General features: G+C 39.6%; 1 protein-coding gene across 9 annotated transcripts in view; it reads right to left on the reverse strand.

Moving 5' to 3' along the window:
• FOXN3 (forkhead box N3) overlaps positions 1-26,609 on the reverse strand; it is a 218,709-nt gene that overhangs the window by 81,797 nt on the left and 110,303 nt on the right. The gene's annotated exons all lie outside the window — the stretch shown is intronic.

Here is a 26,609-nt window from a genome sequence, read left to right on the forward strand (position 1 = left end):
ACAGGGAGCTGTTAACCACGACCAGGATGGCTCAGTGGGGGGAGTGAGGATGGTCTATACCTCCAGCCGACCACAGCAAAGACTCAGTGGGCTTAGTTGTGAGAAGACCGTTAGTGCCAAAGCACCTGCAAGCCTGGATGTTCCCAAGAAAGCCCCAAGGAAAGGGGGGGACAACTTGGTAAAGAGTATAAAGATTAACAGTGTCAGCTGCAAGCTAACAAGCTGCTGCACACGCTATAACCAGCACAAAGCATGTTGTCAGCAAAATGCTCCTAGACCGCCAACAGGCAACAGCAATAGAGGATCCTGAATCCAAGACCCAGCTCACCTTACCAGTATGTGATCACCTGTGGCAGTGGTAAAAATGATGGGCACGAGTAAGTGACAGCGATGGCTATGCAAGCCATGACTGACCAAAGCACCTCTGCAGCCAGGCCAACACATGGATTCTGCAGAAAGGTGTGGCAGGAGAAATGGTAATTCCTCTGGTGACCAAGCACAAGACGTCCCAGTAAGGCACTGAAAGCAGAAGGGAAAGCACGCAATTCATTGTGATGACCTCCCTTTGGCCCAGGGCTGATAGGATTTACCAGGAAAGCAATATAATTGCAAATCCCAACATGCAGAAGCTACAGCTCCCAGGTGAAGAGAACAAAGACTTCACTGCACCAGCACTGTAAATGCACCATTGCCAGCCCATCCCATGGTAAAAAAAAATCTTTACAGTCAGTTTCACCTGCATCTCCAACAAAGAGAGAATTAAAGGAAAACATCAAAATGACACCAAACCTAGAAAGAGTAAATTGTTCTGTCAAACGACAACCAATGGACCATTTTTCAAGTACACAAACCCACTTGAGGAGGTTTCTGAAAAGCAACCAAAAAACAATCATTCTTATGCTAAAGTAGCTGAGATAACCATAGCTATAGCTGCTTGTATCTACCTGGAGTCTGACAAACCTTGTAGCTAATGGCAGCAAGGAACAATGCTGCTGACAAGTACATTCAGCTCCCATGTAAGCTGGACTCAGACCACTATCATAAAGTATTATTGAATGTCCAATTAAGTTGGAAGAGAGTAATTTTTAGCATTCCTCTAGAAATAAATTTTGAGTGGGGTAGTAACAGAGAAGAAAAGCCTATTTTTGTAGGAATATAATATCCCTCTAGATGCTAAAAGATGAATAGTACTTCCTTATGCCAGTCATCCTCACTGATGCTTTTTAGATCGTCATTTCCCACATCAAGGAACACAAATTCTGCCATTACCATATCATGTTCAGTTTTCTACATTCAGCTTGAATGCCATTACCGGACTTGGACTAACAAGACTGCAGTACAAAGAGCAGTTAACGCTATACATCTGGCAGTATAACCATGGTTACATTAACAAATTTATCACCCACATTATAAATTTTGAGCAACACAAAAGCATTTACATACTGCTGCACCTCTAATGCATACATTTTGTTAACAAGAAAAAAAAATTTACAATCTCTGCCAACAGCTTGCTGGCCATTAATATCACAATTAGCTATCACCTAGCAACAGTCAAGCAAGCCTGCTCTCAAATCAAAGGAAAAAAACCCCTCTCCTAACTGGGCTAATGACAATACATTAAAAAAATCTGAAAGGTATGTGTTAAGGTATTTCCTGATTTTAATGAAAACTGATTACTTCAGAGATTTTAAATACATAATCATTATTCAATCTTCTCTAATTTTGCATAACTGACAAAACATTATTTTTAAAATGATTTGTGAATTCACAATACTGATTTTTAATTTATGAAGACTGATCTAACATACTGGTAATGCTTCTCTTTTCTCTGCAATTCCCTCTTTTATTGTTTCTCAGTATCTCTCACTTACTGTGACACGTAGGATGGAGACTTTAAGCTCCTAGATGGAGTCTTTCCTGGTTTCTCTAGGGTGCCTAACACATTTTTGAGTGAATAATAAAATTTTGATCTCCTGCACACTGTAAATGAGTTTTCTATATGACAACAATGCCAGAGGGATTACATCTGAATTTTTGTTAAAGACAAGGGAAAATTTGCATGGACAAGCTACTCACAAACAAAACACCTGAAAATAAAATCTGATGTTACTTTTTGAAGGATAAAGTGGAAAGTTGATCAAATCTTTACATTCTCCAAATTGCCAAAGCCATTCTCCTTCCATTCTGCCAATTTAAAATAATTTAAAAAATAGATAAATGAATGAGGGTGGGTGGGAGAGATCATGACAATAATTAAAAAACCCTTTCACATTTCCAAAATTAGAGAAAAAAGGTCATTTCTGAGTTCAAGAAAAACATGGTCATGTCTTTTGGAAGCCATCAATGACTCTGCTGTGATACTCGGAAGTCTCTCACTGCTGAAGTGACACACGAAGTCTTCTCTTCTCCAGAGTGAGACTGTGTAGCCTTCAGCAAGAATTTTGATCTTTCCCAAGATCTGAATATATCTTTATGGACAACAATAGAGGAATTGTTATTTTAATACATAAAATAACTCAATTTCTATAGAGTTGTTGTTTTAAGAAAGACAGCTGTCTGAGGTATGACAGGCCGTGTAAAACTCAAAACTGTCACTATTCTGTATTTAAATATTTTAACACATTTATTGTGAGTACATTTTAATTCTAGGTTGAGTATTGAAAGAGAAAAGAGTCCTGACATAGTTAGAAATTCATGCTGAGATAACTGTCCCACATTAATTTTAATTTAAGAAGGATTTGCTTCCAATGGGAGTAAGGAGTTGCTGGCTATTAGTCTCCAATTCTGATTCTGCCTCTGCCACTGAATCAGATTGTGACTTAAGGCAAGTTACTTCATCCTTCCTGTCTCAGTTTTATTTTCCTTCTTTTGTGTTAAAAACAGGAATACACTCCTACCAACTTAGCCTACAGATCTCTGGGAGGAATAAATAATCATTAAGCAACAACACATTAGATAAAAGGAGAAATCCTTTGAAGTGCATGCAGTTAAAGTAGGAACAATACAGTACGTGTTTCTGCGACAGCCTGGGTTGGTATTTTCCCCTGCTTTCCTTATTTTGAAGTAAGAAAAAACATTGCAGGCTACTCTGCGTGTTGTCGTGCTACTTTTCTCCTTATTCTATGACTGTGATTTAATGGTTGCTGACGATCTGTCATGAGATGAAAAACTGGTGGCAGTCAGGCTGGGGAAGCTTAGGAGTTATCTCAACTGGCTCGTGCTTTGTGGAGCGTGTGTGCGTGCCAGCTCACGCGGACCAGTTCCCCGAAACACAAGCTAAAGAGAGGATCCCGTTCCTGGACGACCTCTCCGGCCTCCAAGACCACAGAGGGCCACGGCGTCGTTAGGCCTGCAGCAGCCTCAAACTTTGACTTGGCCGGCATGGGAAAGTTTGAGTCTCTTACAGTCTACAAAGATTAGAAATGGAGCACTCCAGTTTTCTGGGGATAGAGTTTGTTTTCTGCAGAACAAGTGAGGAGGGGAAACAGGTTCATTTCTGTTTTATTTTTACTTCATTGGAATCGCATTAGAATGGAAAGGAAGTCTTTCAGGTAGAAGAAAATGAAGTGGTCCTAAGAACTGGCTATGTCTAGCATACCTTCACTTTCCACTTGATGTAAAGACTGTATCAGGTAGTTAACTCTAAAAACCAGACAAGGATTTAGAGAACTTTTATGTTAATTACCTGAGCAACTGAACCACAGTGAAACAGCAGAGCTATTGGTTAGGCATAAAGACAAAGTTCCACTGAAAGAGCCTCTTCTCCCAAATTGAAACTGAGCTGAACTTAGAAGAGCAAATGCTGACTCCATTTCTTTTCTTTGCTCTTTCTCAAGCAGCTTTACTGGTAGACCTGTCTGAATTTCTCAAATACTTCCTGCATCAGGCTCCCACTTATATTTCTAACCGTGACTTAACCATGGCCTGTCAGTTAGTCGGACTTGAGATTAATGACATTCAAATCTCTTCCAGAAACAGCTCATCATCCATTAGTGAGAATACACTGCTTGTTACTTTGGAAGACACCCACGTACCTTGACCATGCACAGGGCTGTAAGTATATGCATATACAATACAGGAAACTTGAACCTAAGTGAAATAGAAACAAATGGGAACCAGGAAGGGGAGGTCTGTAATTTCCCCCAAGAATGCTTCATGTCACTTGCTGAAATTCTCCTTATTCATCTGGTACAGTGTGACTCCCTATTTCAGCCATTTAAAGTAACAACGAAATACAGAACTAAGTATGACCTACAGGTTGCTGCCAATATGAACTCCCCTTCTACCACTCGCTGAAAGCCAAGGCACTTACCAAGTGAAATTTTCCATATTTGGTCTTTCTCATTAATCTTGAATGAATGTGGTTCAGATGATTCAGAACTAATCTGGCTTCTGGAATTACAGAAGTAGAGGAAAAAACAAATGCTTAACCTCCCCCCTGGATAATTTAACCTCTCCCAGATGCTGAGGGTATTTTTCTCTGGGAAGCTTAATGTGCTTATAGGCTCCACAGCACTGCACTCTTCTCTGCTGCAGAGATTTGAAGTCACTGGGTCATACATCAGTGTCTCATGCACATGTCAGAAAGTTATGTAAAAGCAAAAAAGAAGCTTTATTTTAGGGATGGAGGAGGGACAGATCAGAACACACAACATGAAACTACAGCACCTAATACTGGGCTGCTCCACCTCACAGTTTGGGTCTACAGATGTTTTTTTTTTTTTTTTTGAAAAAAAAAGAGAGAGAACATAGTATTTTTTGGATTCAGAGATAATGTGGAGACACTAGCTAATCAATCCTCTCAATCACAGTTACCATTTCCACTTACAGAAAAGAAAAGCATATACAAAGAGATAACAAGGTACTCCCCAAAGACACAGTAAATCTATGGCAGAGCCTGGATCAGCCACCAGACGCCCCACTCCCACCTCCAGGCCTGTTCTTATAACCCATGTGGCAACAGTATTAAGGCTTCTGATCACCATGACATTGAATGACATTAGTTGCATTTACAAGAGTTCAGCATTTCTCATAAACAGATGCCAAATGCCTCAGGTTGGATGCAGAGAAAATCAGAAACACAACTGTATTATGTTCTCCACTGTACTGTAAATTTAAATCCAATGGCCACAAGCATGATTAAATCTTCTCCTATCGGTCCAATTCAGACAGGAGAAGATGGGAATTTTCTTCATCTCAATCAAGACTTAAAACTAAAGGGAAGAGCAGATGAGACTTCTCGTGCATTTACACTGCAGGTTTTTTCTTCTCCTTACACCTTCTGTCAAAATCCAGAACCCTCAATGAACTTTGGTAAGGAACCACATGTAATCTGTAGCTCTCAGATCTCCATTTGCTATTTTTACACTAGCAATAGCCACAGCACCCAACTACCGGTATCTTCTACTTAACATGGGAAAATTTCACATGTTCTGCATATCTAACTGTAAACAAATACTCTGGAGATTTCATTTTTCCTTATTTTTAAATTATCTTTAGCCACTTTCACCTTAGCTGAAATATAAACCACCTACCTATAATGGGAAATAAAATTCAGTGTGCCTCTTTATCCCTAACCCTTAACTCTCAGAACAGCTGTTTAGCCTGTTGAGAATACTATCATTTTATTTAATAGTATTCTAATAACATTCTCTAGATACAATCTTACCTGCATGAACAAAGGAACTCATTAAGAAAAAGAAAAGCTAATCTTCACGTAATTTATAGCAAGAAGTAAAGACTCTATCTAGAAGTCAATGATTTTTCACATTACTGATCGAGTTACACCTTCACCAGAACGGAGACTACATTTCCTTCCAGAAACTTTTACAACACTTGTTTCAACAAATCTAAGCTTCCCTTGTGGAATCGGCTACTTAGTCTAAATTTTCCTGTGAGCTGCTTCTCCTCAGTTGTTTTTCCAGAAGCAGAGTATGATTCTGTAATAAACGGCTTAAAAGATCTGTTCTTCACGTTGCAATCTGCAGCAGATAAAAGAGAGGTGTAGAAATAAAAACTGGACAAGGAAAGGTGAAGACAGACAGGCAGTTGCTTTTTCCGTAAGATACTGATTTTACCTCTCTACTTTGTCTGCTGTAGCTTCATGTGGAGAAGGTTGAAAAAAACAATATTAACAAACATGAACTAAAAAAAATTACATTCAAAGCAAATATCTACAGCTCACTGCTTCTACACAGTGTGTTTAAACAGTGATTTGGTAATGGCTTTGTACTAAAACACAAAAATCTAGAGACAGTCTGAGCCACTGCAAGTGTTTCCAGAACACACTTCACTTCATCCAATCCTGCTGATTTTTCTTAGGAATTTTGTATGGGGAAGTGATATCTCAGAAGACAGCAATGCTGGCCCAGATTTACTTTTTCTTAACAACGTTCAAGATTAAAGAAAAAAAGAAAAAAACAAAGATGACAATTTAGCAGTCTCCCGTCCCCCTCACCAAATAGCTCTGGCTTAACAACCAGTAAAAGAAACCGCGAATTCTCTCCTAGAGGAACCAAAAAGTTCTGAAAGGACCATCTGCTTGTGGGCAACTCCAAAGACTGAGGTATTTCACTAATGAAAAGAGCAATCTTTGTAGGTACCAAAAGGAGTTGTTAAGGATGAGCGTGGTTATCTGCCAGATATGGCATAATTCCTCTTCCAATTCATTCATTACCTTCCATGTGGTTGCAAAAACTCCTCATTAGTATAAACTAGCAAAAATATGCTCATAAGTGTACATACACTCTCACGCTCTCTCTGTAATTATTCCCTGGAGTAAAGCTGTTCCTTAGATCACCTCAAATACAGAAAAATCAATGAGTCAGATTACAGGAAACAATTAATTATGGTTCACTGGTGTTTAGAAAGAGACACTGACACCCTGACATCCCCACACTTCATTCATGCCCTACAAAGCAGCAAATCACAGAAAGTAACAAACTATGCTTTTCAAATATCAGATGACCTCGAGCTTACTCATTCTAGTGAAATGATACTGATCAGTATGGAACATCACCTTTTAAATATTAAAGAAGCAATTAATTTATAGTGCATCCACTTACTACAACAAATTAAGCAGAAATATTTTCTTCCTGTGTTAATATAACTTCTGACAAATCATGGAGGAAAAAGTGGAAACAAACTACTTCGTCACACCATTCCCAGTAATTCTTACGTTAGCGGCCTCATTGGTAGTCAAGTCTCTTTTTCTACAGTGTCATATACAGGTCGTACATCACTGAATTTTCCAGTCAACACAGAAAGGACTGAAAGCAAACTTACACAGAATTAGAAAGCAGTAAGTACAGCCATTTGCAGTCTTGAACCATTCAGGTGCCTACCTATGCTAGGTGCAGAAAGCACCACCTGACTCTCAATTCAACTGGCACATACTCAACCACTGTCTCCTTTTTAGAAATCGCTATGCCTGAACTTTAGATTACAAAAAAACATGACTTGATGCAAAGCAGAGCTTGCACTGTGTCAGCAGAATTGTTCTCATCTTAGTGCATTTTTTTACCCTTCCAAAACACTTTGCTCTCCTATTCATACGAGGACTTGCCATTCTGTCATTGCCAACTTCTGCCTAAACTCTCTCCACATTATCTCCTCTACTGAATTCCTTTTGTATTTATTAGCTTAATTTTATTTAAGAAAGTTTACTGCTGTTGTACAGTGCTTTTAGCATCTCAGCATAGGACAACTTTACAGCTAAAATCTTATTAATCTCATTAGACAAGTGCCATGGACAGCACAAGACCTTACATTTCTTCACTGAACCATGTTCCCATTGTGTATGGAAGACTCACTGGTGAGTTGGTCTCAGTGTCTCTTTCTCCCTTTTCTCGGAGAGACTCTAGAATAGGCTGTGAAGGCTAGAAAGCAGTAGGTCAGATTCACTAGATTATATGACAGCAGCATAACGGAACAACAAAAAAACCTCAAATCAAAAGAGACAGAAATTTAAGTATTTATCAGCTGTTTTGGACTGGAATTTTAACACTGATCTATAAACAAGCCTAAAGAGAACTGCTCAGCTCCAAAGCCAATAAGAAAAATGCCCCATTTTGTTGTCTCTGATTAGAGAAAAATGGTTTCCACAATTAAGAGAGAGGTTTCCCAACACAATTCAGACCTGCCCATTACTCAGGCTGCACTAGCCTGAGTGGCAAGATGATGCCTGTTAAACTGTCAGTGCCATGCTGAAGGACAGCTCTAAGCATTTGCCTATGAAAGCAGGTTTACCAAAGTCTGTGTGAAACACAGCAATAAGAGAAATCAAGTGCAGGGCAGAACTCACTACCTCCTTCATACTGAGAAGCCCTCCTGGATTTGTGGGCACAGTCAACAGAAAGCAGTGCTTTCAAGCCTGCCTAAATAAGTATTTCACACTGAAAAGTTCCTTTAAAAAAAGGAAAAGAAACAAGAAGACTGGTTTTAGATAATTTGTGATCCCTTCACACCTCTTGAGTGTAAGCCACCCGAAGAGAGCCTTCTTCCCCCTCTTGGGGGGGACCTGAAAAAGATTCACCCTTTCACACAATCTTGTGGTCATTAATATCCTAAACCAAGACATTCTGTATTAAAGCCACAGTGTCTATGTGTTTAACTCATTTTATAATTCCCTTTCTTGAGGGAGAGCGAGAGGGGAAAAGTCCTCTTTTTCTCCTGTCTCCAAGTAAGCTCCTGTCTTCAGTTCCAGAAACTTACACTTAATGTTACGTCAGTGCATATCATACTTTCTCTCAATGGCACAGCAGGGCTTATTCTCTCTCTTTTCCTCCTGAAGAAAGAGAACTACACACACCACTAACAGGAGATAGTCCCTATTTCATTTAAAAGCATCAACTGATTTACATCTCTGAGCAAGCCAACAAACAAACAAAAAAATGCACTGGAACTCATCTATGCTACGCGTAGTGAAAGGGTGACTCCAGTGCCGGTCTCACAGTAACCACCAGGGAAAAAGTTTCTCCACAGAAAAAAGGGAGCTCAATCTGCTTTCTTCTCTTGGCTCTCCTTTTAAAGGATACAAATAAGCTTCCTGAAAAAACAACAGGCCTTTTGATGAGCCAATAGCTTTCCTCTGTGTTTTTGTTTGTTTGTTGAAAACACTTTGATTTTGCAGGAAGCACTAACTGGGAATCAACTTAAGTTAAAGAATCTAAAAAGCAACAGCACACAGATCTCCAACTTCAGCCACCAAACTGGATTGTCTCACTGGCTTGAGCAAAACAGTTGAATTATTTCCCTAACAAAAGAAAGGCGCTTTTAGGTCCTATAATCTCATGGCAAATCCTTTTACCCACTCCCCACTCTTTTTGGCCTTGTAATTGCAATCCTCTTTTAATAATCTCAGGACTAATTGGTGCCAGCATTCCAGTTTCCCGTGCCATTTCTTCCCCTCCCTTTCACATTGTTCAGGTGCTGAAAAGGAGAGCGTGCCAGAGGGCAGCACCCCCATAATGAAGCTGTTCTTACACAGTAACTGTTAATAATTAGCAGGAAGCATTTTGTCTTTAAATTGCACAGCATGAGCAGCAAGATTTTGCAGAGCCAAAGAAACACTTAGCTGTTGTTCGAGGAGCTCCGAAACTTTGGCTGGCAAGCTGCATACCCGGCACACACTGGGCTCGGCCATGTGAACGGCACTGCGCCTGTGCCTGCAGGCTCGCAAACCTCTGCAGGAGAGCAATGCAAGCATCCCCGACGCTCAGCTGTGACGGGTAAGGAGGAGGGAAGAAATTAAGTGCCCAGCACACCTTTGGTAATGGAGTAACAACAGTTCAGAGGAATGCATTGATGTGACAGGATTTAATCAGTATGGTGAAAAGATAGCCCCTATTTAAGACACACTCTAGAATACAATTCCCTGAGGAATAATAAGCAAGAGATTTAAGAAAGACTGCTACTTTTCAGCTAGCGACTGTATTTGCAGGTACTGCCAGAAAAGGAACAATGACTTCTGTTACTGAGGTATTATCAGTGTTGACCATTTTCCAGCTGGATTTGGATACAAAATTAGTTTTTCTGTAATTAGAAACTTCAGTCTAGTGAGTGCATTAAAAATAACAATTATAAAAGTGGTTTGCAATGGAGGTTCACTTCTAGTCAACCTAAAGCTAACCCTGGGCTCTGATTCAGCCAAAACAAGCCACAACTTTCAAAAGTTTTTCAAGCTGGTAGGACTCCATCATCAAGAATCCACGTAGAGTTTTGACACTGAGATATCGTGCAGTGTCTTCTACCATCTTGAAGCTGAAGAACAAGAAGAAACTCAACCTGATATGGCTATATTGCCTCCTTCATATACACAGGAGTGCTCTGGAGTTGAAAGGCAATTGCTAGACTATGTCTATACCCTCATTCACCAGTGCACTCTTTCAGGCATCTGCAAATAGATGGTATGCTATGAAGAAAATGTCAGTGTTAAAAAGAGACAAAAGAAAAAAGAAGAAGTTACAACTCACCTCATTCTCCTAAAAGATCAGCCAACTCTTTGTATGGAGCACCAGCAAGAGACTGGCTGTCAAACACAGACTCCCACCAGCACAGGGGCACAAGATCTCACTAGACTTAGGAACTCCACTAGTGTGAAGAGGCAACACCAAAGGCTTTCATGTATAAATGCATGTACTTGGGCACCCTTCTCCACACACAGCAGCATTTGATTATAAATATGGAAAAAAACCACAAGTGTTACTAGAAGTATCCTCTAGAACTGGTGTGGGTACAACAACCACCACACAGTAAGTGCTTGTGCTTTATTTCCAGTCATGTGAATCAGCAGTGGGTTTGAACACAAAGTGCAAATTATTGATGACTTTTCTTTGTTTGCACCATAACATCAGAGCAGTTGGTCTCTAGCTGGATTTTGAATTAAGATGGGTAATAACTATGTTTGGCTTTGTGCATGTTATTGTCCTATGAATGTTAGGACTTCATTAGATTAAAGCTACGTATGCTGTGACACTTCGCAGATGGAAAGTGGTTACAAAACATCAACTTGGAAAAGTGCATTTAAATTCTCCATCTCTTAAAAATGTAATTTGCAAAGCTTGTGCTCAGGATCTGTCACTTACTTCTGTTTGCCTTTGTGTCAGAAGTTGAAGATAGAAGACTCTCCTCAGGTCATCCAATTTAGCTTTCTGCCAACAGAAAACTCCTTCCTGCAGTCAATTTTCTAGGATTTTATCGAGTCTACTTTTCAACAGTCTACCAGATGGATTTCAGACCATTTCCTTTAAGAGATTAATTCAGTCTAATAAGTGCATTATTTGCTCCCGGCCAGTGACGAAAGAAAGGTAGGCCAGAGTCTGTATGCTTGTTTCCTTCTCCCATGCTATTAAAGTGGCAAGTTTTCCATCCAAGTTTCAAGGTCTTTTCAGAACAGAAATACAACAGAACCAGAGATAGATCCCTGTGAAAACAGAGCTCCTGTATTCACAGAAGGATACTGTTAACTTGTCTGTATCATCAAAATAACCTCCCTCTTCTGTCTTGTAGTTTGAATACTAGAAATCAAAAGACAGCAAGTGAGGCTTAATCTCCATTGTCAACTCCCTCTCTCCAAGTCAGAGTCCCCAGGATAGCTCTTGCCTCATTTAGTGTGGTCTAAACTCCCGTACCAAGCCAGGTCACTTTACTGCTAATTCAGTTCAGTATAGGCTGAAAGACGCAGCAGATTGCTAAACCGTGTCACACAAATTACACTATCTCACAAGGCTTGTGAAGACTGAGGAATCATGAAGTTGGCATAAAGCATCTTTCTCCAACCTTTGCTTCACTTGGCACTGGAAAACTTTTCCAAAGCATTAAGTGACTTGATAGCACAGGCTTGTAAGTCAAAGAATCACAAGACCTTTCAAGGCAGGTCTACAGCACACCTGTCAGAATACACCCAAAGCAGCACTACGCCTGACGATGCTGCCATGCTCTTCTGTGCAGAAACACTACTCTGGGACTCAGAGGTAGCATAATTTTACTAGCACAGCACTGTGTCCTCTAACTAGCCTCACTGAGATTATAGTTCAATGACATATTTTCTCTGCTAGGCATGATTTAAGAAAGCCCTCACCCTTCCCTGACAAGTCCCAATCCCTTAAAAATACAAACAAATCACCAGTGACCCAATTTACAGCGTAGCGACACAATTGGTTGCATCAGCACAACTGAGAGGACAGTTTGCTATTGTACAAGGGCAGCAAGAGCATCTTAAAACGGCTTTGCAAAGGGAAAAAAGACAATCCCCAATGAAGAAAAGTCTCTGCTGAGCAATCAGCAGATGCTGTTCCCAGGATCCTCAGGTAGTTAGCTGAAGACTGTTCTGGACATTGCTGCATGCCACTGTCGCAGGTGGCATAGTTAAAGCCTACCTATGCTTTTGTAGTCTTAAAGTAGCCAAAGGGCAAAGTAAAGAGTACTAAGTAGCAAACCCAAACAGTTTAACTAAAGTTTTCCCTGCTGGTTTGGTGGGGTTTTAAATGATCAGACAGCAAATATTATTGGGGTTTTTAACCAGTGTCTGTCAACTCCACCTACAGAGTGCTAGCCACTGTATTTTCAGGGGCATCTCTTGCACACACTAGATTACCCACCATATAGGACAGAGGATGGCAAACAGACACAGAAATAAACACAAATGAACTTTTTTTTCACGGTACCACTCATTGCAAACTGAACTTCTAAAGCTCTTGCTCCATATCATTACAAATTGCAGAGCTCAGCAATACCACTTGCCCTCTGCTTCTTTTCAAAGCAGGGTTTAGATGGTAGTATCTGTAGAGAGGTGGAAGTGACCACTTCCAGCATTTCCAAGCACAAATTTCCATTTTCTTTTTCTCCAAATCTGAGAAATTCTATTTCCATATCTGAAGCCACAAGCAACAGAACATACTTAATAACCAAGAGATCTGCATTACTAACGCAATATAGCAATACTTTAAATACCATGGAATTAATGTGATTGTATAAAGTCTTCCTTTTACATAATGATATACTTGCAAGCAGCAAAATAAAAGGTGGCTACTCCAGAAGCTTTGCTTGTTATTAATTCCCTTAAGTTTAGAAAATTATTTCATTTAATCACTTGCTTTATTTATTTTTTAATCTCATGAGAAAAATGGCCATCTTCGTCTTTCATCTGCAAAATAACTAACCAAAAGAACAATTTTTCATACAGAAAAAGAGTTGCAATTAAGAGAGATCTTAAATATTTGGTGAGCTGCTATGAATTTTGCCATTGATGAAACAGGTGGAAGGGAAAATACCTTTTCAGGAAAGTTATAGTATTAAAAGTAACCTTTTTCTTGGTCTTGTTTACATTTTTTTCTCTATCTACTAATCCAGATTAAACCTACAAATGAATGAAACCCAAGCAAACCCATATTTGCTTTTCGTATTCATCTTTTACTGGAACCTGCATCTTAAACTAACTTCAGTTATCAATCCTCAACTCCCAAGTGGACATTTTAAAGCATCACCATATTTTTAATAACACAACCTTCAGTACCTGTAGTATGATGCAATTAGTTTTTTTTACTAATTCCACATATCTTGATTTGGGAAAAAAAAAAAAAAAAAAAAAAGCCCAACACTTTCACAAGCCAAAACCCAGAACTAAAAACATTTCCAGACTTTGAAACTTCAAAAGAGTCTGTTTTGGTTTTTCATCTTGGTTTTCCAAATTAATCTTAGCAAGTTTTAAGTCAAGCTATTAACTAATTTGAGCAGGATTCCTTCTGGAAGCGCATATAATAGAATCCTGATAAAAACAGTTAGGGGAAAAGTAATGAGAGGTGTAGAGTTCTGTTAAATTTGTATCGTCCAAGCAGACGACAGAGAACCCATCAATGAAGTAAAAAATCTACCACGTGGAGAACAACTTAAGAGTGCATCCAGGTATAAGGAGCCACAAACAAGAAATGCAAAAAAACAACTGCCGGCTATAGGAAGTTAAAAACCAACTATTGCCTCTGAAAAGGGCAGAGTAAAAAATTACAGTGACAGCATTTCTGCAAATAAAGTCCATGTAATCCTGATTCCAAACCCAAAAATCTGTCATACAAGCTAATGAAAAGAAAATTTAAAAAGTGCACACATGCTGCAGCAAGCCAAGACAGACATACATTTACATTTGTATTAGCAAGACACATTGGCTGCGCTATCTTCGACGTTTTGAGAGCAGAGTAATGAAAAATCACTGTACATAACTGAAGAGTACACACAAGCCTGAAGAGTGAATTTTGGCAATTAATTAGATGAGATTGCCAACAAAGCAAAAATGAGTCAGAATTAAAAGAAAGATTTTTATAAAACTCTCTTCCAGACTTTATCTGAGCTAGCCAATCTCTTCATTGATTTTCCTTTTAAAAAATAAAAAAAAAAAAAAAAGGAAAATCTTGAAACATTGAGGTTTAAAGCGTTACTTGATGATCTAACAAACTTTATGGATGGAAGCAGAGCAAGGCTACACTTTAACAACTCTTTTGTTCTGGTATTCACAAGTTATCTGTGAACAAAATTAACTTCTCCAATGTGTTTGCTAGTTGAACTGCTTTTACAAACCTATGACTATAGTTCTCTCAAGAGTCTCACCTATTATTGTTGCTTTGAGTATTTACTTTTTTGCAACATATATCACCACTTTCACTAAAATAGTACATTTGGTTTCTATCCAAGCACAAAACAGATCAGTTTTATAGGTAGCCATGATACCTCTAGACATAAAAAAAGGTATTTATATACACCTATCTATGCACCAAAAAATCCCAGAGGTTTGCATATTTATCATTAACTCCACATATCATCATAGGGGAAAACAAAACAAAACAAAACTCAGACTCAATATATGAAAACTTATCAACAGAAGTATAACATAAAACTGAATGAGACCAGCAGTCTACTGGCCCAGAGTTTTCATGAGCACATCAGAGAAAAAAGTTCCACAGAAAGGTATAAGAATGGTGTGGCAAGGTAAATCTGTGCTTAGCACTCCAGCACATGCTGACTTGAAATAGCAAAGAGGCTGATTTAAACCTAAAAATCCCACAAGGCTTAGTATCCTCTTCCTGAATGCATTTGTGTTAGCTCTGGACATGGTAGCTATACAGAGCTCTGCTTTTTGGGGACTATTATTTAATCACCAGCCTCAGCATCTTCTTATGGCAGTAAATTCCACTGGCTAATTTACACACCATATAATCCCACCACTATTCTTTTATTTTTTTCATCAATTGCAAAAATGTGGCAAATTCTGTATCTTACAAACAGTTTGAACATTCAGACACAGAACAACTCACACCAAAAAGCATGTGTGTACATGCACCTAAATGCATACAGTTTCTTCTGGGACACCCGGAACTTTAGAGAAACCCAACAACAGATATTTTAAAAATATATCTAAAACATAGCCTCGCCATTATCATTTATATTCAGATGTACAAAAATTGTCTGACAGATTTTCTTTAAACAACTACAGGGTTCTCAAACTGAAGTTTAAAATATCTATGAAGAAATACTCTATAGATAGTTAAAATGTCACATTCAGAGTTTTATCATAGCTTTACTGAAAAAGAAGAGAAAGTTTAAGTCCTGGGCACTTGTTATTCTGCACAGGAAAAGGACATTTTATCAGATCATTGCAACATAATACACATTAAAGCTGCAAAAGGCTGTAACTTTTACCTCATGTCTTTTACTTTGAAACTATATAGTGAATGCCTGGGGGAAGCTGGCCTCTGTTTTCCACCATATGGGTTGTTGAGGTTGGAAATTTCTCTGCCCCCAAAACATTTTTTAGATACGAATATTTTGTTCTGAGGAAACAAGCAGCTTGATTTTTCAAAGCTGAAATTCAAAACACAACTGTATAAAAGTTTCAATATGAAAAAAATCTGTGTTTTGTTCCAAAACTTCAAAATGAGACATTGTCAGATGGCTTAAGTTCTTTCAATTTTCATTCCTCTGAATCAAAGAGGTTCCCAAGAAATGAAACAACTCTAGCAAAATAGTTTTATTTGTACAAGAAACATTCCCATCAAAATAAGAGGATGGGAAGTAGGGGCATACAATCAGAGGATGTATTCAAATAGATACCAAAACCTGGATACAACAGAAACCTAGATACCATAGTGATGTACTACGCTATAAAAGCTACAAAAAACATGGTCTCCAATCACAATTTGTGAGTGTTAACTCTAGCCCTTAGCTGAGGTTCTGACATTGAAAAAAAATCAATTCATATTTGGCAATGATAATGAGAAAAATCACATAATTCAAGCATGCAAGTATTAGCAGCCAAAAAATGATCTCCAAAACTAACTTCTCAAACAAATAAAGCCCCTTTGCCTGAATGTATACCTAACTGTATATACAGATATTATATATTGGCATAAAACATACTGCATGTACACCTACCTATATACTGGCATACTATATGCATTCAGTCAAGTCTGGATGCAAGTCAAGTCTGTTGGCTAATAAAGATTCAAAAAGACTAACAGGTTGAAATTTGTTTTGAGCTTTTTATCTGGGAATAAATATTTAATAAAGAGATAGTTTTCTAGAGAAACTCTGCCTTTTACTTAAAAACTTAGGTTCTAAGGTACAGCAAAATTATAGAGAAAAGATCATAAATGTTTAAGATGCCTGTGTTTCTTAAATCATTTGAAGAAAGACTGATTGAGACTTTGACGACTATTGGCTTAGATGCATATTCAAGTATTATGTGCACACCTATCACAGGTATGAATGGCAGGCTGCACATTTCTTTTAAAAACATGCATAAAATTCAAAACATTATTGTGACAAGCCTTTAGTGCACAGGTGCCCTCTATAACTTGGAGATAAGGAAACCAGAAAGGATTTTGTTCAGGACAAAGGACACAGACTAGCTGGGCTGCTCGGTCTGAAGTTCACACTACCTTTCCCTGAAGTTCAAGCTCTGCCAGACTGTAGCCAGCTGGCCCACAGCCCAGGCTTAAGCTCCACCTTCTAGTTCTGTTTTTCACCTCTGATGGGTCACCCAAGGTCAGATGGGTGCCCTTGATCACATACAACCTCACCTTGCCAGGATTTTCCACAGTCACACTGTGAGCAGCAGAGAAATGGGATACTCTTACATTTGCGTAGAAAAAAAGTCATCTAGAGTTTCGCTGGCCAATCTGATCTCCCAGGGAAGTCTTCTGTGGGCAACTAACTTTTTACAGGACAATTGTCAACTTCTCTTCTGACTTGGAAAGGAAGACTGGATCATTTACAGCCAATACGTCCACTTCATTCCTAGATATGGACCAGCCCAACATGATGAGGGACTGACAAGCAAGGCTACTTGCCTCTTTCCTTAGCTAAGGCCTTTGAACCCATGCACAGAACAGACAATTTCAGAAAGCAGGATTTTCAAATATTTGGAGTTTTACATAACTGTAACAACTCCTACAGACTTTAAAAATACTCACTATTCCCCAACATATATTCAAAAATTAGGCAAAAGAATCAAAGGTTGAAACAGGAGGGTTTTTTGTTGTTGTTTGGTTTTTTTGTTCTTTTTTTTAAGGACATAGCTTATACTATCTAGAAATAGTTAATGCATCTGATTTTTAGTCTAATAAGTCTTCATCATCAAATAAATAATGATGAGGTAAACTGCAGAATTCTTTAAAATCACACGGGCAACCATCACAGAAAAGCCGTCATTTTCTTATTGTTTAAAACATCCTGAAAAGATCACAATTTCTTTCTTACTCATACAAAGTCTGTTACTTTTAATATTACATTAGAGACTGTTCTAAGAATGTCAGTCTCACAACAGAATTGCAAATAAAGTTACTTTCCCCTGTAAATTTCTCTTATTTTGTTCTTAGAGGAATCTAAGTCCAAAAATTAAAGGGAAGAGAAGGGAAGAAAATCTAAACAAATTAACAAAAAAAAAATTTAAATTAACTTGATTTCTGGATATAAAAAACTTTTCTAAATCCAACAGCAATAAGATATGACACACTGTGATACTATTTGCAGTTTCCCAAGCTTCATGGCTCTACAATGTTTTCATATGGAAAAGTCAAATAATTTCCATTGCTGCAACACCACACAGTTAACAAACATGATGCTCATGTCAAACACTGTTCATCACATAGATGCTTGCCCCTGAGGTCTCATTTTCAACTGCTAAAATTTTAGAAAACTGTTGCTGAATTCCACTACACATGCTTCCCCATCCACACAACTGCTGCAGTTGTAATGGTGATGCAATGGCTGCAAAGAGGATGAAGGGTAAGAGATGAACTGAACACTACCAAGTATAAGATGTGCATGCTCAGCTCTGCGCCTCTTTCCTACACCATATGGCCTATGCACATAGCAAGGCAGGTCCTAACTGCAATATTCAAAGGGAAATACCCAAAGCTAGAGAAAGATTTATAACCAACCAACCAACCCAAAATCCTTGAAAGCACAGCTCAACTTTTTGTTCTAGGAACTGAGCAGGGAAGATCTATGGTACTGTTTCCAAGCTACCTTTGGAACAAGGCTACGTTTATCTATAGAAGGCACAGAGGAGGAAAAAAAAGCCTAGAAAACTAGGTAAGGGGGAAAAACATTCAACAAATGGGCCTGAGAATGCTAATGACTTAATGGCACAAACTGGTATTTGCCTAGGCATCTAAAGAAGCATGACTGGCTAAGGAAGCTGCAATACAGTTCATCACTGAAGGTCGTCTTTGTTTTGGCTGCACATTGGATCTACAAAACCAAATCTTTTTGTGTTTAGTAAATAGGAAACAAGACATTTGTGCTATTTTGGGGTCATGATGAGAAAGAATTGAAAATATCTTAGCTGAGAAGACTCTGAAACATTTATCTAACTTTGGGAGGAAATAATACGCGATTAGAGGTTTATTTGTATTTCCATCAGCTGTCCTGAAGAGCACAAAGGTGTTGCAAAAAGAACCCATGAAAACTCCACTGTGTGAAAGAAGACAGACCTAGATTTTTCTATCCTTCTTCTGCCCATCTAGCTGTTGCCATCTTTCCTAATTTATCTTCCTGTTTGCTCCCTATATTGCATGGTACAAGAAAACCCCTTTTAAAAGGCAACAGTCGATCTTCTTTGTACTACAGAATTACAGCCAATGGGGTATTTCCCCCATCATAGGAGTCTACTGGCTACAGAGCTGATAGGAATACATTAGAAAACAAGTCCTGGATTGGCAAATCCTCAAATATTTATGCACTGATAGCATTACAGACATTCACTCAAGCAAAGGTTCTTTCTTTTATTTATTTATTTTTGATATTCCTATCTGGCATCAAGCATAAACAATGTTAACATGCCAGACAGCAGAAATAAGGCAGTATAATCTTAAAATATGGGTGATCTTCAAATCGAGATAAATTACTGTGTCAGAGGGCACAATTTTGAAGAATTGTTCCTTGTGATCTCTTTATCTCTAAGCTACCAAGACAGCTAAACAAAATCCCCTGCAAAGACTCCAGCTTACAACTACACCAAGAAATAAAACTCAGACTCTATCCAGAAAGTAAAATACCTAGATTAATCTTGATAAAGGGGCTGTAACATGCACAGAAATATTAGACTGCTCTATGGTCAGCTTCCCTTCCTACCGAAAGCAAATATAATATTGCAGAATCAAATCTTTGTTTCCAGACCACAAAAGGCAACCATTTTCTTTTCCTAGTCCTTTTGTGCACTGAGAAGCTCCAAAGTACCCTTCAGTGTTTCAGATTAGAATATTTAATAATTAGGAAATATTAATTTCACAAGCTTCAAAAAATGGCCATAAAATAGCATTTCTGATTTCAGTGTATAAAACATACAGATAAAGAGTGCTTATACACAGTCCAAAAGGTGTAAAGTACAATATATTCACTTTGATGCAGGTTTAGTTTCAGTAAACAAGTGTGAAAGGCTGAAGTTTTTAATAGTTTTAGGGAAAGAACAGGAAAACCAAAGCCTGCAAAAAAATGAAGGAGATTTGTTTTGATATTAGTAGCTTTCTAAGCAGAAGACCTACAACAATAGAAGTCCTCAAGGGAGTAAAACTATTTTCATGGTAAAATGACAAACTACACTGTGCATAGAGTTAATGACTGAAGTCTGCCTGACTGCTTTCAGACCTGCCTTTTGCACTGTAGGTCAAGCTCAAACCTGAGGTAGAAAGGTATAGTCCTGGAAAGGACAACTAGCCCAAAACCACAGGCACCTTCAACTGTCTAAATGAGATGCAATATGGGCACATGCTGTAACAGAGCACTGTTTAAACTGACCTGTCAGGTGGTGGGGATTCAACAAATGCCAAACATGCAACTCGCTACAAGGTAAACAAGTAAAATCAGGAAAAGAGAGATACTATTTTGCATTTCTGCAACAGCTTCAGAAGATTCTCATCCTTAGCAGATCACATGCGAACTCTCAACAACAGTGCATGTTAGCTCTTGCTCAACCATGGTATTTTTTTATAGCAGTGCCTTGGAGCTCCGAATAAGATACTGAGCCTCCATCAACATGAGCCCTAAGCCTGTGTACTATGTTGCACAGTAAGCTTGCCGGGCAAGGCCACCTTTCAGCCTCAACTCAAGATCTGACAGGTGGATTTACATTGCTGTGATGGGAGCAGAAAGACAGGACTAAGAGTGATAAGACTGTATATTTACCATCTCAAACTAGGAAAATACCTTTTTTTTTTTTTAATTTTAAATTCAAAGTGAGAATACCACAGAGATGTTGTCAGACCTCCTCTCCAGTCATTTAGTGCAGGGACTGAGGTGATGAAGAGTCCTGATTGCTAATGTTTTTTGCTGAAATCCAGGTTTCAAGAAATTTTATTGCAACTCTATTAATAAACTTCAAACATTAAACATGGGTTCTTAATCACAAAGTCCTCTCCCCCATATTATTTGCCTGAAAAATTAGCAGTTAACAGTTGCCAGCATTTTGCACCCAGCATTGCAAGGAAAGCTGAACCTGAAGCATACTCCCATAGCCACGAACCTCACACGCTGCAGTCAGCTGCCTGGTAAATCGCAGAAGAGATGGGCATATGTGAGCATACTGATTGAAAGTTAATTACCTGACCAGAAAACCTACAACATACACCATTAATCTTAAAATAACCTGAAGAAATCCCAATATCTCATAAACACGTGCCACTGCAGAAGCCAGCCATCTCCACAAGGATCATCGTATGGGGTGCTCCTTTCAGACTGCACTCTCTCAGCGAAGTTATTTTCCTTGAGCACACTTCAGATAATTTGCAAAATACATGGGAAGTGCCACTTTGCAATGGGCTTATTATTTGTGCCTTATAAAACACCTACACTTGGAACAGGTCACTCATAAAAGGGAAATAATTTCAGGGCCTAGAGTAAGAAAAAACATTTTTATTAGAAACAGATATTGAAAGACAAGGTACTGGAGAAGCGATTAATATTTAAGGAGCTCCTAACGTTTTTAGAGAACCAAACAGTAGCAAAAGGAAACAGTGATAAAAGACTAAATTCTGTAAAGTAGAAGCCACTCCAAATTTTTCAAATTCCTGACTAGTGAAGTTTCGTAAAACATTCAGTCACTAACATACCTTCAAATCCTCTGGGCTCTATTAACCTTCTCCTGTATCATATACTTTGATGAAGAAAGAGGAAAGAAAAATCGTATCAAGGAGCAGCACACACCGAAATCAAATGAAATGCTGCTCTAAAAATATATACATAGACATAGACATATACAAACCACACTTGCTACAGAGGTGACTCTAGCGACTTCTCATTGCGTCTGGTCTTGTCTAGGTGCCAACACTGCAAAGTCAGACTCCAGCCCAACAACCCGGCTGGGTTTCTCTGACTCCATAGGGCAGATTCTGCCTGTGGAATATGTTATGAGCTCTCGTAACAACTAGTGGGCACCATATAATCCGGACAAGACTTTAAGAGATGCTCGTACCACTGAAACACACTGCAGTAACTTTTTGCTGCATATTTCATTGCTGGCTCCAACCCTACAAAGCTCATGCCCTCCCCATAAAGCAAGCAGTCCCACTGAAATGCAGTGACACACACCAGAAGAGGTGGATTTTTCCTGATTTAGTTCTTCAACGTGTACAGGATGAGTCCATGTCTAAAACTAAGCCCAAGTCTAGTTCTTGCTAACTAGGGTCTCAATTCTTCCTAAAGCAGAATGTAGCAAAATCACCCAAAGACACAAACGGACAAGCAAAAACAATGAGATGAAGCCTTTATAAAACAGCCAGACTGGGGCAATGCAAGAAAGAAATCACTAGTCAGTTTATATCTCAGGCACATTTGCAATTTCATCAATTATATGGCAACTTTGGACAGATAGATCAACATTTACCACTAGTTTAAGAAAACTAAATTAGCAAAACATATTGGAAAAAAATGAAAGGCAATGGAAAAATACACTAGAAGTGATAAGAGTCTATAAAGTTATCTAGCCAACACTCCTAAAAAGATCACAGAAACCTCTTATTCATTTAATGAAGATAATAGTATTTGGTATTTTAGATTACATTTCTTGATAGTATTTTTCTTATTCTGAAAACTCTGAAAATAATTGAGAACTAGCCTGACATAACACATTCAGAGGAAAAAAAAAATCCTTTTCAAGATCTCCTCAAAGCACTAACAGAAGATAAAAATCACACCTATAGTTCAGTACAGAGTCAGAAAACTAAAGGTGAAACATACAGATGATATATCAGGGCACTGACTTACACAGTTACTTAACCAAGTTTGTGTCTATAAATATATTTCAAGGTTGCTACTGCCAACAGAACTGTAAATATTTAAAGAGAAACACACTTTAACCCTTAGACTAAAGCACACACTTTTTCCTCACACAGGAGAGCGTTTTTACTTTAGCACACTATATTAGAGCTCACCCTTGACATTTATCGTAAAGAACTAAATGAAAAGTCCAATTTTTATTTTGTAATGAACTTTTTTTAAAGAATACACACGCAGTCCAACTAAAATTAAACTGTTTGCATTATTATATTCTTCTTAAAGCTTACTGATAATTTTCTTCACCCTAAAAGAAGCAGTAGCAATTCAGACAACTCTGCTCTGAAGTTCCTTCTCCTGTACAAAAATATTGCTGATGTTGTTTCCAAAACCAAGGTCTTCTATACATGCAGCCCAATTTAATCCCCACTTCCTGGTTTAAGTCGTATGTCTAATCTCAAATGATACTAGTATAACACTGAGTCAGCCATCGAAATATGGGGGTTCACTTACGAAACTCCTTCCTAAAACGTCCTACCTTTTGTATTCATGCAGGATATTCTATTAATGTTTTAAAGCTAAATTAACTCACATAATTAATTCTCTTCAGAAGAGGAGAACTTGCATGTTCAGCAATCATCTTGCCTGGGATATTTTTATAAAACATTCCTCCATTCCATGCTCAATTCATCTCTAAGCTGCTTACACAGATACCAAACAGAACATGTGATTCATTTGTGTATCCTTATTCTTTCAAAACATCTGATAAAGACAAGCAATAGGTCAATTTGTCCCTGCAGAATCGCACCGACCTGTCCTTACAAACCTTGCAATTCCTTCGATTAATCCAGTTTCTCGAGACATTGTAATATTGGTGAATTATGTTGTTCCAGATAGATTTCATTAATACAAAGTGATATAGGTTCTCTTAGTTGTAGGCTTCAGTTATGTAAGACTTAGGGACAGTGCCAGAATTTGTCCATCCAAGTTTTTTTCTAAATACATTATCTCACAATCAGAAAAAAAATCCTTCAGAATTGCTTGCGATGACAACATATTGCTCTGGAGATGCAATGATTAAGACGTGCATTTACATTTTCTGCCCATTAAAAAAGTCCTTGTACACATGAGAAAGCAACTGCACGCACATGGGATTACTGCTTTTCTAAATACACAGGCAATGTTCAACTTCTCATGAATGTATTACAAATAAACTTAAAAAATGCTTTTGCTATTTAACTGCCAACATATGATTAAATTAATTCAGCAGTCACTGATGGCCTAGATCAGCCTTATGCTGGTGTTTCACACCAGTCATTAGCAGATGACTAAATAAATATTGTAGAAAACCACGGGAAGATTAAGTTTTGTTTGACCGTGCAAGTGTTGAAAGATACCCAGCTAAACACAGTGGTGAGACCACTGTTCTTTCACACAAAACCAGCCTCTTTCGGGTCCCTGCTCGCGAGCCGCTGAGCCCTTCGGTCTTGCGAGCGCTCCGTTTCACCACGCGCTTGTAAGGAGGCCTTGGCGCTCCTGCCTAAGTGCGTGGCACCAGCAGCGTAGCAGCAGCCCTGACGTTTCCTTTCCCCTTTCACTTTTGGGACTCCCCCGAGGGTATTTCGGCGCCCCTCTCCCTGGGTCAGCAGACGCTTTTGCCGTTTGCCCGGGAATACCGGGAGAGCAGGGAAACAGGCAGTCCGTTACAGCGCGCTCGCACAACCGCGCCGCCCGGCAAGCGCGGGCACACCCTTGCTCTCCGCAGGCGTGGAAACACGCCGTCACACGCGCGTCACTTCCACGGCCCCCGGCCCAGCCGGCGCCGGGGGCGCCCGCAGCGGAGCTGGGACAGGGCCCCGCGCCGCGCTCCCGGCCCGTCCGGGCCACGGCGCACCCCCGGGCCGGGCTGGGCGGGCTGCGGTGAGCCCTCGCCGGCAGCCACCGCCGGGCTCGTCTCAGCCGGGAGCACTTGCCCCGGCGCCGTGATGCCACCGAGCGATGCCAAACCTGAGGTGGAAAAGCTCTTTGGGAGCCGCTGCAGGCAGCGCTGGCGAGCCGCTCGCCGAGCGGTCACGGTAAACCTGCCCCGCTAAGAGAGCACTGGCTTCGAGCACGAAGGCTTGGAGATCGTCCTGCTTCGGGCTGCGTGAGGCTGCTGGAATTTTTCTTTCACAGGGATTAGGAGGGATCAAAATCCTCCCAGTTCTGTGTTAGATGTGCATTACGTTTTCACTTGAAATGAGTCTCTGAATAAATCCAAATGGGCGTAATTAGCATATTCGTAAGTAGCAAATGCAACGTAGATGATAAAATAAGACTCTGGAAATAAATCTTCGCTCAAACATTTGAATTACAATTGTAATGCAATTATCCAAATTATTTATCTGTCCTTCTGCAAAGCACAGTAGAGGAGGGATTGCTGGGAGCAGGGGAAAAGTAAATGTGAAAAAAAAATCCTTATAAAGGTGGTACTATGGAAAATATTTTGTAGAGCTCCACATTAAACAGAAGTTACTATAGCCCGCGCTGAGTTCTGTGCTGCAGGTGTACCCCTATCACTCCATTGCTTAAGGAAATCCCCTACTCATTTCATCTCCTACTCTTTACAACCCTCTACTCACTACATCCCCTACTCTTCATCTCAAATGAGCTGCTGGGTGACAGCAGCTCGTTTGAGCAAAAAGAAAGGAAGGGGAAAAAAAAAAGAAAAATGAAAACAGACCCCCTCCCCCCCGTTCTCTTGATCTACGCAAGAGACAAAACCAGGTACAATATCCCGATTTTTAAAAAAGTTTCAACCCAACCGCAGTTGCTATGCAGGATTAGCCGTTGCCACGGCAACAGCGTATGGCTGCGTCCTAATGGCCTGTCCTTTTGCCAGGCAACAAACAGCCTTGTGATGTAACTGCACCTGTCTCAGCTATGCGTTGCCACGGCGACGCGCGGGTTGCTGTGGTTACCATCACGCTAATCGCCTGGCAAGGGCAGGCCCGCAGCCTCCTGCCAGCCCAGCTGCTCCCGCTGCTCCCAGCCCGGCTTGTCCCTGTCCCGGCCCCGGCCCCGGCCCCGGCCGGGCAGCCCGCGGCACCAGCGCGCTCGGGGCCTCGGCACGTCCGTCACGGACGTACCTCCAGGCAAACATGGGAATCGCTTGGGGAAAAAACAGAGCCGTCAAAGTCACTTATTAGTCCCGGTGCTGGTAGCTGGCATCCTGTTAGGGGAATAAAAACATCTCCTCGGTTTTGTGGGGTGCAGTACAAAGCTAAGCTTTAGAGATGAAAGGCATTTCTGATCGAGCCATGATATGCTAGTGTATTTGGAAAAAGCGAAGAAAATAATTTCCATATTTGCAGCAAGAAGAAAGCAGTTGTGTAAAGACCTGATATTTGCCTCTCTGCTCAGCACGTCACAATCTCTAGATTTATCTCTCTTTGCAGCACTCATTCCACTAAGGGTAGTTGCGAGCAATGGCCAGATTAAAAACAAATGAAAAACAAAACCAAACCGAACCCCACACCTATTTCACTGAAGCAAAAAAAAAAGAAAACTTGTTTGTTCTCCACTACACACCTTTGGGATAAGCGCAAGTGCACACACTTCTCTGCAGGGCACGTAACTACAACAAAACATGTTTTCAGTCACCTAGATGCAGGATTTACTTGGAGGTCCGACAGTTGTACTGGCAACACGGACCAAACAACAAGCTTGGAAGAAAAAAAAAATTTTAACTGGTACCCTCCTCGTGAGGGTACCGCGTTTCCATCTACTAAGAACAGGATAAGCAGACATTTTAAAGCTCTCCACTTGCTTGTATGCATTTTAATTTCAGGTACTCTTTGTAAAAAGATTCT

The sequence above is a fragment of the Rhea pennata genome, chromosome 5 (genome assembly GCF_028389875.1).
Source record: "Rhea pennata isolate bPtePen1 chromosome 5, bPtePen1.pri, whole genome shotgun sequence".
Classification (NCBI taxonomy): domain Eukaryota; kingdom Metazoa; phylum Chordata; class Aves; order Rheiformes; family Rheidae; genus Rhea; species Rhea pennata.